Here is a 15,068-nt window from a genome sequence, read left to right on the forward strand (position 1 = left end):
TGACCTAGCTTTCTACCTAGCTGTGACCTAGCTTTCTACCTAGCTGTGACCTAGCTTTCTACCTAGCTGTGACCTAGCTTTCTACCTAGCTGTGACCTAGCTTTCTACCTAGCTGTGACCTAGCTTTCTACCTAGCTGTGACCTAGCTTTCTACCTAGCTGTGACCTAGCTTTCTACCTAGCTTTGACCTAGCTTTCTACCTAGCTGTGACCTAGCTTTCTACCTAGCTGTGACCTAGCTTTCTACCTAGCTGTGACCTAGCTTTCTACCTAGCTGTGACCTAGCTTTCTACCTAGCTGTGACCTAGCTTTCTACCTAGCTGTGACCTAGCTTTCTACCTAGCTGTGACCTAGTTTTCTACCTAGCTGTGATCTAGCTTTCTACCTAGCTGTGATCTTGCTTTGTACCTAGCTGTGATCTAGCTTTCTACCTAGTTGTGACCTAGCTATGTATCTAGCTATGTACCTAACTGTAACCAAAATGTTACCAAGCTGTGTACCTAACTATGACCTAAATGCTACTTAGCTGTGACCTTTATCTTTAGACACATCTAAATGAGCTGACAAGAGATGTCTGTAGTTCGCGTCAAGCGAAACAAAAACCATTGAAACAAACATTGTGCCAGTTGCCTGATTGCACAGCGAGATTCAAACCAACACCAACTCGTGTTTTCTGTTATGAAAGTAGTAAATAATCTACAACACAAAATTAACACTCCAGGAAACTGGCAGAACAGTTGTGTCTTTGTCAGCGACTCCTTGGACATTGTTACACAGACAGAATGTTTCAATATTAATATTTGATACCCGGACGTCTACAGACAGAAGGTGCGAAGGTTATCAATCGTTTGTCAGTTGATGATTTATTGATTTTTGTTTGTTTCAGAAAATAATATTCATTTTAATTTTTGAAAACAATAGCTTGTTGTCGTGTATTCTGACAACATCAAAATTTTATCGAGGACAGAAACAGAATTGTTGTTTCCTTTCTGGTGTATCTTAAGAAATTTTCTAGTGACTTGACGGAAATGTAGTAAAAGGGTTCTCTAGATGGTAACAGGAATATTCTAAGACAGCGTTTCTCAAACTGCGGAGCACCTTGGGGCGCGATGTTTTCTCAAGGAGGGATGTGGGCGATGTTCAGAAATATAGGGAGGCACGAAGGCGGTCAATGTATTTTTGAAGGGGCCAAAACAAGGTGTATTTTGATTGTAGGTATCAATCCATGTTTGATAATTAACCAAGTAAAATGATATTAGTACCAATGTTTAACAGAATACAATATTTTAAATGTCGTTTCATCTTCTGATAAGGATCTTTTGAACAGTTTTTTTGTTGTTTTTTTTTTGCGGGAGGCCACTGCAACAATATAAACTCAAAACTTTTCAAAACGTCTCCGCTAACGTGATTCTTCTAGACATTTTTGCGTTAGAATAGTCTAGCTTTCCCCAGACTGTTGTACTTTTTTTTTCAAAGCTTATATCAACTCACTCTTTCTGTCTGGTAAAAAGTTAGAATACGACTTTTCTCCCACAACTAATCTGGCATCAATCTGCAATTTTGCTTAATTATTTCTTTTACCTGACAAAACAAGAATCAATTTTTAAAAATAACCAGTTAGTTAATTAATATATGTAATTAATTATTTTATTTAAAATGGAACAAGAGAAAGAAATTGTACTTCACAATTGAGTTCATATACTTTGAAGAAGTCCCATTTATACTTTGCAGAGAAAAATATGTTGCCGCTTTGAAGTATGAAACTAACAATAACAACTATAATGCCTTCTATTTTCATAAGCACCTCGCTGGCACAGTGGTTAGTGTATTGGCATGAGAAGGCTTGAGCCCTCGACTTTGAATTCTGTGTTTAACTTTTTTATTTATTTATTTTATAAATGCATTTAAAAAGCGATCACGGTAATACTCACACAGATACCCGCTTTTTTCTTCCCCCACCTCACCCCTTTCTCAACTGGTCCAGACAAGTGATAGGATCATAGCGTATCGGTCAATTCAATCTTTTTTTTTCAGCGTGCACGCACGAATTCTTCAGGGATGGGTGGACACTCGACAAAGTTCTCTAATGATTTGATAGTTGATTTATATCTTTGAGAATGGCAGTCTGGTCGTGCGGTAGGCATTTGATGGTCCTGAGTTCGTTCCCCTGCCATCCCCTGTCGTCCTGCGGGAGGTTTTTGCTAGGTTGTATTTATATTTAGAATCTGAAGGTACATCCGAAACATGTAAAACAAACGATCAAAGAATTACTAGTTAATTGGCAACATTGGGAAAACTCTAGTTTGACCGTTATAATTTTTCGAAATATTATCTTTTAAAATAAAATTTGGTCTAGACTATGTTTATCTTGAACGAATTACGCTAGCGGGTGTTCTCGCGTCTTCTATAGAGTTCAATTAATAATTAGACGGTCAAGAACATTTGGCGCAATGTCTTCTGAGTCTAGATATATAGGCCTATCACCCGGCAACGGCTTCTGAGTCTAGATCTATAGGCCTATCACCCGACTACAATCTTCTATATCATATATCTAAATCCAGAATTTTAGTCTTGATTACTGCCTTTAATGTTGCCATGTCTGAATCTGTATCTCCAAACAAAATTGTATGGGAAAGTGGGGTAATATGAGATGTTTAACTTTAAAGAGTTATAAAACCTATAACTGATATATTTTTACCAACTCCTTATATAAAATGGATTCAGTATATATGAAATAAACTTTCCATTAAAGATCAGATGGATTCGAGCATTACTTTTAAGTTATAGAAATACAATGAATTCATTTTGGTATCCCATATTACCCTACATAAATTTCTGAAAACTATAAGAATACAAACAAAATATAATTCTGTATATCAAGTAAACAAAATAAACAGTTTAAAACATCAAAAAGAAATATTATTTTAAGAATATTTTCTGTTAATTAGACAATAAAAAAGTTGCCGTGGTTTTACGAAAAAAAGTCAGAGATTTTACGAAAAAAAAGTCAGATATTTTAAGGAGAAAAGTCAGAGTGTTTACGTTGGACCTGCTTTTTTTTCTTTTGTTGTGGGCGGGAGAATGGTGGGCGGGGCGGGGGGGGGGGAGTGAAAAAGTAAAAGTGATTCTAGAATTCACGGACCAATGTGCGTGTCTGTGTTGAGGGGTGACGTTATAAAGCGGGTCATTCCACATCAAGTCAAAAGTCTATGTCGGAGAAATTACGATTCGCAAAAAATGTAACAAAAAGGGGGTCCGGAGAAAGAGAGAGAAGGAAAGAGAAAGAGAGCGTGCCATTAAATTTCATTGTAAAAGATACACCAATCTCTTATTCTAGGAAGAAATCTTTCCCTTAAGTAAAGCGTCTCAAGGGGTTTTGGGTATGGAAACGTGCTGGATATTACGTAACGACTAAAAGGCTGGGAGGGAGGGGCGGTACAAAAAATTGTTTTTTTTTTTGTTCCAAAGGGGAGCGGGGGTCTGAAGATTCCCTAACAAAAAATATTAAAACAAAATAACAGTGGTCCCTTGACTTCTGTGGAAGAGTCATACTATAGGATCTCAAAAAGTCGATAATTTTATTCATCATTTATATATATGAATTGTAATTTATGAAAATAATAATGAATAATTAAGTCCTTTGTAAAATTCGAATTTTATTGTTATATTACTTCACCGTTAAGTTTTTTTACGATTTGTTAGAAGGGAAGAATATTGTTTCAATGTGATTTTATGACGTAAACTAATATTATTATATAGAGTGCCTCTGTTGTGGTATTTTTACTCAATTTATGGAATCCGAAATGCTGCTTATCGAATGTTGTTTTAAAATATATTTGACTTATATACATACTAAATGCAATTATTCTCTTTAAAAAGAAATATAAACATTTTCTTTGAAATGTAGCTAGCTTGTATTACAGAAAACATTAAACTTAAGAATAGAATAATTTTTCTAGAAAAAAAACGAAAACCGTTTGTATAAATGTTTTAAAAATGTACAGTAATGACCCATCTCTTAGTATTATAGTCTCACCTGCGTTTACTAGTAATAGTGAATAGTTGTAAAAATGGTGTATTTTATTTATAAACAAACTGCTTGCATATTTAATTTTAAAAATTAAACATTTCACTTTCAGAAAACAAAAAAATAGCCGTTGCCGCAAAACTTTGCAAGCTTAAAATATCATATCGGATTTCCAAAACCTTTTCTAGTTTTTAGATGTAAACGGAACGGACGGAGGGACAGACAGACTACACAAAATTAATTACGTCTGCGCCCCTTCGGGGGGGGGGGGGGGCGCAAAAACTGATGGGTGTCATCCTATGCTTTTCGCACAACTTGCCTATGATTTGGGGAAAGAGGTCGCTGGAAATTTAAGCACCGTTAAGTTAGGCAACCGAAAATTTAGGCACCCAGAAAGTTAGCTACAGGTAAATTGGACACTTTTACAAGGCGGAAATTTAGGCACCGGAAAATATTAGGCACTCTTTTATGGCGACCACAATTTTGAAGATAATTTTTAAACATTTAATGTATATTTTCTAATATATTGGTATTTATGTACATTTGCACACTAGCGCGTCAGTGCAACACCGCTTGTGTTTACGTAATAAATTGAGTTCCTTGAGGACTTGGACTTCCCTCAGAGACACTAGTTGTTTTTTTTTTGGGGGGGGGGGGGTTGTATACCACAAATGTTTTACATAATTTTATCCTTAATGCATCAGCGATTGATTACTATATTACTGATATACACTAACACATCTCAAAACTAAATCTGGCAAAGCGAAAAAAATGGAACGCATGAGACAGCAGAGAGTAAAACAGCTCCAGATTAATTGATAGAGAATAATAATATTTGGATATGATTACTGTTAAATAAATAATAAGTAAATACTATTGTTTGTTTATTAACATATTTAAACCAAGACCAATCGTTGTAGCTATAATACTGATTAGTCTCATTTAAACCCTCTAAGTAACGCGCACGATGTCCAAAGCCCCCCTCGCCCCACGCAGTCGTGCCTACAACGCCACTTTTCAGGTAGGAACCTGACTTATTATACTTTGCAAAATGTACTCATGAAATAGTGAAAATCTATTTTAAAACTATCCCTAGAGAGAGAGAGAGAGAGAGAGAGAGAGAGAGAGAGAGAGAGAGAGAGAGAGAGAGAGAGAGATTAATGTATACTGTAGATGTCATAGTAAAGTGTAGTAAAAAAATATGAAAAGTTTTTATTATCCAAAATCAAAACGGGCGCCATTAAAACGGCTTGCGTCATAACGTCGAGTACCGCTTTTATAATTTAATAATAATAATCATAATGAAATATTTAGAATAAGGGCGAAAGTGATTTCTAACCATCTGTAAAGCGAACTTTTTTTTTTATCTCATTTGGTATTTTCACAATAAAGTGAATGACAGTCGTCTGCTATTTCTGTATTTTCACAATAAAGTGAATGACAGTCGTCTGCTATTTCTGTATTTTCACAATAAAGTGAATGAGACAGTCGTCTGCTATTTCTGTACTTTCACAATAAAGTGAATGAGACAGTCGTCTGCTATTTCTGTACTTTCACAATAAAGTGAATGAGACAGTCGTCTGCTATTTCTGTACTTTCACAATAAAGTGAATGAGACAGTCGTCTGCTATTTCTGTACTTTCACAATAAAGTGAATGAGACAGTCGTCTGCTATTTCTGTACTTTCACAATAAAGTGAATGAGACAGTCGTCGGCTATTTCTGTACTTTCACAATAAAGTGAATGAGACAGTCGTCTGCTATTTCTGTTTGTTTCTAAGATCCTATGAACGTGCATTCATCTACACTATTCAGTCAGAGATTTAAAAAAAAAAAAGAGAAAGTGAAGTGGGGAAATGAGATGGAGATGTAATGGAAACTTAACACAAAAAAGTAAGAAACTAAATAGGTAGTTAAGGAGAGATACAACAAAAATGTTCCATATAGGGACATCTAAAATATTTAATCGTATATATCCTTATGTTTGCTTTAATTAAACCTTAATCCTACTCGGCTGTTCCTATAAACAATTATTGTAATGTTTTACATTTCACAAACGTCTAATAACTGCGTGTCCGTCACGCCGGGTGGAAGTCACATTTAACATGTGTAAAGGATAAACTCAAAACTTAAAGCTTTGTAAACATTTGTGTTCAATAAGTATCAATTGTTTTCTTCTTGTAACTATAGCGCAATGGTTTTGGCGCGTTATTTTCAAATCACCCTCGACATACAAAGATCTATGATCGACGCAATAAGAATAATGGCAACGTCCTCAATTTCGAAGATTAAGAAAGAGCGCGCAGTGTTTCACAAACCCAGTTGTGATGTTACACACATTTGATGCAGACAAAGCCGTTGTCCGCCGTTGGGTCTATTTAATGAAAATTAATATTGATTACAAAACTGCAACTGTTCAATTAAAAGAATGTGAAGAAATAAATAAAAACTTAGTCACAAAAAAAAAACAAAAAAAACACGATAGATTGAGCACTAGGTCGACGATGTATTCTTCAATGTACTAGAGGCGGTATGTTTCGAAATGTTCTCTTTTCCTCTTGTTGTTTTATTGTTGTTTTAACCCTCCCCCCACACCCAAAAATTTTTTTCTTTTTGCGTTAATTTGAAAAATACATAAACCTTATTTGTTTCTAGAAGAAATATTTTTTTACTTACTTGCGTACCAGTTTCTATGCGTGCACAAGTAAAAAACCTCAGACTTCTCACTTGTTAAGATACAGTTTGAACAAAGTGCTTAAAGAATGATCAAACAGCAAAAGACACAAAGTATTAATTTCTTGGCTTGTTTTGGAGCTCTTGGAATGTAGAAATGTTCAATCGTACTGTTATACTCCTGGGTTAATTTCAGTTTATTATAGAAATCGTTTCTGTGTTGTTTTTTTCTTGTAATCTATCAAAGTATTTCTTGCTAAGTTAGTAGGTAAGTAGCTTTTCTATTTTTTAATCAAAATCTCACGTTGTCTTGTTTAGTGTATGTATTCACTACTGATGAGTTCGTTACAAAGTCCACTTAGAGAAGCTAAAGAAATACAGTTTTGCATAAGTCCCTACATAAAATGTTGTTTTGAGTTCCCCCTAAACTTCTGCTGTCATATCACGTGCACCAGTGTTCCTCCAAGCAGAGGCCAAACTTAATATTTTATATACAGATCGGGCAGACGGCGATGGCAGACATGGTCTTGCGCAGCCAACAGAGGAGGAGGGGAATAGAGGGTGGGGGGAGAGAGGGGGTCGGTAAAGGGGTAGCGGATAAATCATGCGTTTTTTTTTTCTTTGCCTCGACTTCCGCTAGTAGCTCCACAAATGACTGGAATCGATCTGATTGGCGGAAAAGTCGCGAGATTGCGGGACACCACTCATAATTAACAACACCTTATCGTGTGTGAAATAAAGAGTAGTGTAACTTGCAAGCAATCTCAACAGAAACTGAAGTAACAATAGGAATACAATCTCAACTGAGAAATTTGTAACAATAGAATTACAATCTCAACTGAGACATTTGTAACAATAGAATTACAATCTCAACTGAGACATTTGTAACAATAGAATTACAATCTCAACTGAGAAATTTGTAACAATAGGAATACAATCTCAACTGAGAAATTTGTAACAATAGGAATACAATCTCAACTGAGACATTTGTAACAATAGAATTACAATCTCAATTGAGAAATTTGTAACAATAGGAATACAATCTCAACTGAGAAATTTGTAACAATAGGAATACAATCTCAACTGAGACATTTGTAACAATAGAAATACAATCTCAACTGAGACATTTGTAACAATAGGAATACAATCTCAACTGAGACATTTGTAACAATAGAAATACAATCTCAACTGAGACATTTGTAACAATAGAATTACAATCTCAACTGAGACATTTGTAACAATAGAAATACAATCTCAACTGAGACATTTGTAACAATAGGAATACAATCTCAACTGAGAAATTTGTAACAATAGGAATACAATCTCAACTGAGACATTTGTAACAATAGAAATACAATCTCAACTGAGACATTTGTAACAATAGGAATACAATCTCAACTGAGACATTTGTAACAATAGAAATACAATCTCAACTGAGACATTTGTAACAATAGAATTACAATCTCAACTGAGACATTTGTAACAATAGAAATACAATCTCAACTGAGACATTTGTAACAATAGAAATACAATCTCAACTGAGACATTTGTAACAATAGAATTACAATCTCAACTGAGACATTTGTAACAATAGGAATACAATCTCAACTGAGAAATTTGTAACAATAGAATTACAATCTCAACTGAGACATTTGTAACAATAGAAATACAATCTCAACTGAGACATTTGTAACAATAGAAATACAATCTCAACTGAGACATTTGTAACAATAGGAATACAATCTCAACTGAGACATTTGTAACAATAGAAATACAATCTCAACTGAGACATTTGTAACAATAGAAATACAATCTCAACTGAGACATTTGTAACAATAGAAATACAATCTCAACTGAGACATTTGTAACAATAGAAATACAATCTCAACTGAGACATTTGTAACAATAGAAATACAATCTCAACTGAGAAATTTGTAACAATAGGAATACAATCTCAACTGAGACATTTGTAACAATAGAATTACAATCTCAACTGAGACATTTGTAACAATAGAAATACAATCTCAACTGAGATATTTGTAACAACAGAAATACAATCTCAACTGAGACATTTGTAACAATAGAAATACAATCTCAACTGAGATATTTGTAACAACAGAAATACAATCTCAACTAAGACATTTGTAACAATAGGAATACAATCTCAACTAAGACATTTGTAACAATAGAAATACAATCTCAACTGAGACATTTGTAACAATAGAAATACAATCTCAACTGAGACATTTGTAACAATAGGAATACAATCTCAAGTGATATTTCTAAAGAAAAAGGTGTAATAATCAAGTCTTTTGATCTACAAACAAAGGCGGAGTACCACCGAGTCACACTTGTGACGTGTCTTAAGGAGGAGACAAATTAATTTAACGAGATCTACGTCACGATTGAACGAGATTGATGTCACAAAGTCAAAAGATCTTGATAACAAAGAAAAGAGATCTAGGTTATAATAAAAAGAGATCTAGAACGTAATGACAAGAGATATTTGCCCTAATTGTTAAGAGATCTAGGTCACTATGTAAAGAGATCTCGATGAAAATGTAAAGATATCTAAGTCGCAATGTTAAGATATCTAAGACACGAGTTAAAGATATCTTGGTCATAATGTAAAACTATCTGGGTCGCAATGCAGAGATAGAGGTCACAGAGCAAGTAGATAATGTCATCAGATAAGTAGATAATGTCATCAGATAAGTAGATAATGTCATCAGATAAGTAGATAATGTCATGAGATAAGTAGATAATGTCATCAAATAAGTAGATAATGTCATCAGATAAGTAGATAATGTCATCAAATAAGTAGATAATGTCATCAGATAAGTAGATAATGTCATCAGATAAGTAGATAATGTCATCAAATAAGTAGATAATGTCATTAGATAAGTACATAATGTCATCAGATTTTAGATAATATAATCAGATAAGTCGATGATGTCATCAGATAAGTCGATGATGTCATCAGATACGTAGATAACATTATCAGATATGTAGATAATGTCATCAGATTTTAGATAATATAATCAGATAAGTCGATGATGTAATCAGATACGTAGATAACATTATCAGATAACTCGATAATGACATCAAATATGTAGATAATGTGATCAGATATGTTGATAATGTGATCAGATAAGTATATAGTGTGATCAGATATATTGATAATATTATCAGATAAATAGATAGTGTGATCAGATAAATAGATAGTGTGATCAGATATGTAGATAATGTCATCAGATATGTCGATAATGTGATCAGATACGTAGATAATGTAATCCGATATATTGATAAATAATATTATCAGATAAATAGATAGTGCGATCAGATAAATAGATAGTGTGATCAGATAAATAGATAGTGTGATCAGATATGTAGATAATGTGATCAGATATGTCGATAATGTGATCAGATAAGTAGATAGAGTGATCAGATCTGTAAATAACGTCATCAGATATGTAGATAATGTCATCAGATATGTAGATAATGTCATCAGATATGTAGATAAACGAGCACTATTTAATCTTTGCTTTGTCTCTTGAATTCTTTTCACTTCTATTTCAAGCGCCCTAACCCTAACCATAACCCTAAGCCTAAGCCTAACCCTAACCGTAACCCTAAGCGTAACCCTAACCCTAACTCTATCACAATAGTAACTTTTTTTTTTACAAATTCTGGTCAACTGCTTCGGACAACACCTCAACCGTCCTGTAGTAACCAAACATTTTGCAAACACCTTCACGGAAAAGTGTTTGGGGAAAACACTTGGACTGCTGGCCAGAGTTCTTCCCCTTCTGAAACTAGTAAAATCTCACAGTGAGTTTGAGGCTAATATTCTTTGCTTTTTGTCTTTTATTGTTTCCCTTGGACTACATCACTTCCTTCTTCCTGTTACTGTACTTTGTAGGAAGGTTTTTGCAAAGTCGAGACATTTTTGTTTGATTAAAAAAGAGAATGAAATATAGGCCTACTTTAGAATGACGTGTTTTAAGAACTAATTCATTTTAACTAGAGGCAGTTTATTTGGGTCACAAAAGATTCAGTTTGGTCTATCAACAAATAGTGGTGGAACTTTGAGTTTGATGACATATACTTGAGGTCAATAAAAAACTGTAAGATACTTTTAAAAACTTCTGCTATCAAGAACTGTATTATAGGATTTAACTTTTCAAAGCATTTCTTTCGGTGTAGACTCTTTTTTTTGACAAAGCTAATAACAACTCATCTGCCTGTCTGTCAGTCTGGTACAATTTGCAAGTTAGTTCTCCCACTTCCCAATCTTGAACCAAATTAAAACTTTGCACAATTATTTAATGTCACTAACAAAACATGAATCAATATAAAACTTTGCACAATTATTTAATGTCACTAACAAAACATGAATCAATTTAAAACTTTGCACAATTATTTAATGTCACTAACAAAACATGAATCAATTTAAAACTTGGCACAATTATTTAATGTCACTAACAAAACATGAATCAATTTAAAACTTGGCACAATTATTTAATGTCACTAACAAAACATGAATCAATTTAAAAATTAATTAATTAAGTTTGATATTGTTTAAGGGAATCAAATTTGACACTATTGACATACATGGCTATAAATATGCCGTTCTTTCCCTTATAAAGCCTTTTTTTTATAAGTATATATTTTGTTTGTTTCTTAGTGAGGTGTAGGGGGCCGATAAACAGCCAAGCTAGAAATATATATAGTTAGCCTATAGAGATAAATAGGTAACCTATGCAAATAAGTAGATAAACTAGGAAGGAAGATAAGTAAGCTGTTATCCAAGATAAGTGTGCATTTATGAAGATAATTATGTATCCTTTGCCGATAATTGGCTATCCAATAAAGGTACCTAATAGGTAAGCTAGGCCAAAGCTGATAAGTAGGTGTCCTTCAAAGATGACTGGGTGACCCAGCAGGACAACATGACTAGAGTTATACTAAGCAGATCAGTAAGTAGCCTATGAAGCAACCTTCTATCAACCTCCCGTTTTATACAAAGTGTTTTGAAAGAATCGACTCTCTCTTTCTTTGAGCACAATACGTGAGTCAACAGCCACGACTTCAGAAGGATCTCACTCTGACAAACAAGTGAATTCATAAATAGGAAATGACGCAATCGTCTCTCACCTTGTGTATATTTAGCATCATCAAAGATGACGCAGCTCTGGATACAAACGTGTTCAGATTGCCAGAATAGACTTCTCATTCATTAAGTCTTGGATTTATTTTAGGCGTGAACTTTTACATTGTGATTGATGACCAGCTGGGGAAGTACACAATAAACGATCAACAGTGATAGCAGAGATGTTGCATAATATCAAATGGGAGTTGAAGTAAAGTTCGAACGGATATATTAGGTTGATTGACTCATAAATAGATACATAGTTAGATAGACAGACAGATATACAGACAGACAGCTAGATAGATCGATCATCGATTAGATAGATAGATAGATAGATAGATAATAGATAGATAGATAGATAGATAGATAGATAGATAGATAGATAGATAGATCGATAGATAGATAGATAGATAGATAGGTAAGTAGATAGATAGATAGATAGATAGATAGATAGATAGATAGATAGATAGGTAGATAGATAGATAGATAGATAGATAGATAGATAGATAGATAGATAGATAGATAGATAGATAGATAGATAGGTAGGTAGGTAGGTAGGTAGGTAGGTATGTAGATAGATAGATAGATAGATAGATAGGTAGATAGATAGATAGATAGATAGATAGATAGATAGATAGATAGATAGATAGATAGATAGATAGATAGATAGATAGATAGATAGGTAGGTAGGTAGGTAGGTAGGTATGTAGATAGATAGATACATAGATAGATAGATAGATAGATAGATAGATAGATAGATAGATAGGTAGATAGGTAGATAGATAGATAGATAGATAGATAATAGATAGATAGATAGATAGATAGATAATAGATAGATAGATAGATAGATAGATAGATAGATAGATAGATAGATAGATAGATAGGTAGATAGATAGATAGATAGATAGATAGATAGATAGATAGATAGATAGATAGATAGGTAGATAGGTAGATAGATAGATAGATAGATAGATAGATAGATAGATAGATAGATAGATAGGTAGATAGATAGATAGATAGATAGAAGGGGGACGTGCATGAGGTAAGGAGTGTGAGGGGACAGATAAGATTCAGACACATTGACACTTCATTCTTTTAACCATTCCAGTTCGAGAACCGACCACTCTGTCCCTCTCCCCCCCAGTCCAATCCCACCAAAAGTCATGGTACAAATATATAAGTCACATGAGCACGTGCAGCTACCTAAGTAGAGAACAAAACGCACGTACTGTCAATAGCTTTCAAGTCTTGTAGTTTCTCGAGTCAATTCATTTGTTTTGTTTTTTTTACGACCAAGCCAATTGTTTATTGCGCCTCCACTCTACACCCACTCACCTATAGTCACCGCCTTTGCATCCCCTACCCCCATCTTTCCGTCCCACGAGAAGCTTGTCCTTCAGAGATGGCGCTGACAGTTTCGCCTGTTTATAGATGAGGCTGCGCTCGCCTGTTTAGAAGATAAGTGTAACAAACACAACTGTTTAGAAGATAAGTGTAACAAACACAACTGTTTAGAAGATAAGTGTAACAAACACAACTTTTTAGAAGATAAGTGTAACAAACACAACTGTTTAGAAGATAAGTGTAACAAACACAACTGTTTAGAAGATAAGTGTAACAAACACAACTGTTTAGAAGATAAGTGTAACAAACACAACTTTTTAGAAGATAAGTGTAACAAACACAACTGTTTAGAAGATAAGTGTAACAAACACAACTGTTTAGAAGATAAGTGTCACAAACACAACTGTTTATGCATAGATTCCAGTCTTGCGCGGGCTGTAGGCCTATACAACAAAAGTAAAGCATTAAAAACAAATATTTGAATGAACACTTTTATTTTCGATCGCAGTAAAAAAAATCAAGTATCTGATGTAAATACAAGTTCAGTCAATGGCTTGGGCTGGCCGTTTAATTCGCCTTGAAGAAAGCGCGAGCTCTGATGAGCTTTGGCGTTGATTGTATGCATCTGTTTTCATTCTTGGTGTGGCCACAAATACTACTGCTAGTCGAAGAAACACTGCTACACCTTGACACGGCTACAACGAGGCAGCACAAGGAAGAGACACTGCTACATCGATACGCTTGGCAGAGATACTTCTACACATAGACATTTGCTACTCTCAGAAACAGATACACCGAAACACTGCTACTCCCCTACGAAACACTGCTGTACAGAGACACAGCTACCTCAAGATACTGCTACACATTGACCTGCTACAACGAGACTCTGCTTCACCCATACTTCACACTGCTATACAGTCTTACCTAGAGAAACTGCTACATCTTGACAATGCTACAACGAGATACTACTACATCCATACTAAGCACAGCTACACAGTGCTACATCGAGATACTACTACACCCTGACACTGCTACAACGACATACTGCTTCATCCTTACGAAACACTGCTGTACAGTGCTAGCAAGAGATACTGCTACATTTTGACAATGCTACAACGAGACATTGCTACACCCACATGAAACATTGCTATACAGTGCTACCTTAAAATACTGCTACACCATGACACTGCTACAACGAGACTTTGTCTTTGTTACACCAAGACTCCGTGCTCCTAGTGGAACTCATCAAAATGACACCATTAAAAAGAGAATACATTTTGTTTTCCAACCAATCTCGGAACTGGAAGAAATAGAAATCAAATGGCCTCAACAAAAAAAAAGGGCGCGGCTCGGTGTATTTATCCACTCGCCTTGAGGGGGCGCGTAATTCTAGTGTGTCCCCCATCTGTCCCGATCAGACCTAATGCATTCCTTCGGCACCCCCTGTATTTACCGTCAGGGAAAAATCAATGATCACACATCTTGAACATTGTAATCTTTATTGCATACATTTAAAAGCACTTTTTCTTTCCACTTCTATTTAAACTTGATCTCGGCTAACTAGCTTCATGTAGATAGAATATCTAAGCACATTCCAAATTGGTAAGCGGCTAATCTAGGACCAACTTCTTCTTATTTAGAAGCGGCTACACGTGTTATGAATAGAACCTAATTAGTTGAGCAAATAGCCATGACACGGTAGAAATATTCGTTCGCAATATTTGTCGAAATAGATTAATATAAGTATTGAGTAAGTCGAGTGGGGGCATTCGTAAATAATGATTAGAGATAAGGCTGAGGCAATATTATTTTTGATTATAAGTTAAAAGCTTAATTAAAGAAGAATCGAAGTTCATACGGAGACACCGTTACTG

General features: G+C 34.7%; 1 protein-coding gene across 1 annotated transcript in view; it reads right to left on the reverse strand.

Annotated features, from left to right (window-relative positions):
• LOC106058160 (FMRF-amide neuropeptides-like) overlaps positions 1–7,208 on the reverse strand; it is a 71,770-nt gene extending 64,562 nt beyond the window's left edge. Inside the window, exon 1 of the mRNA XM_056044197.1 lies at positions 6,702–7,208. The gene's annotated coding sequence lies outside the window, so the exon portion shown is untranslated. The remainder of the gene's footprint in view (positions 1–6,701) is intronic.
• Positions 7,209–15,068: the final 7,860 nt, after the last annotated feature.

The sequence above is a fragment of the Biomphalaria glabrata genome, chromosome 10 (assembly GCF_947242115.1).
Source record: "Biomphalaria glabrata chromosome 10, xgBioGlab47.1, whole genome shotgun sequence".
NCBI classification, from domain to species: Eukaryota; Metazoa; Mollusca; class Gastropoda; family Planorbidae; genus Biomphalaria; species Biomphalaria glabrata.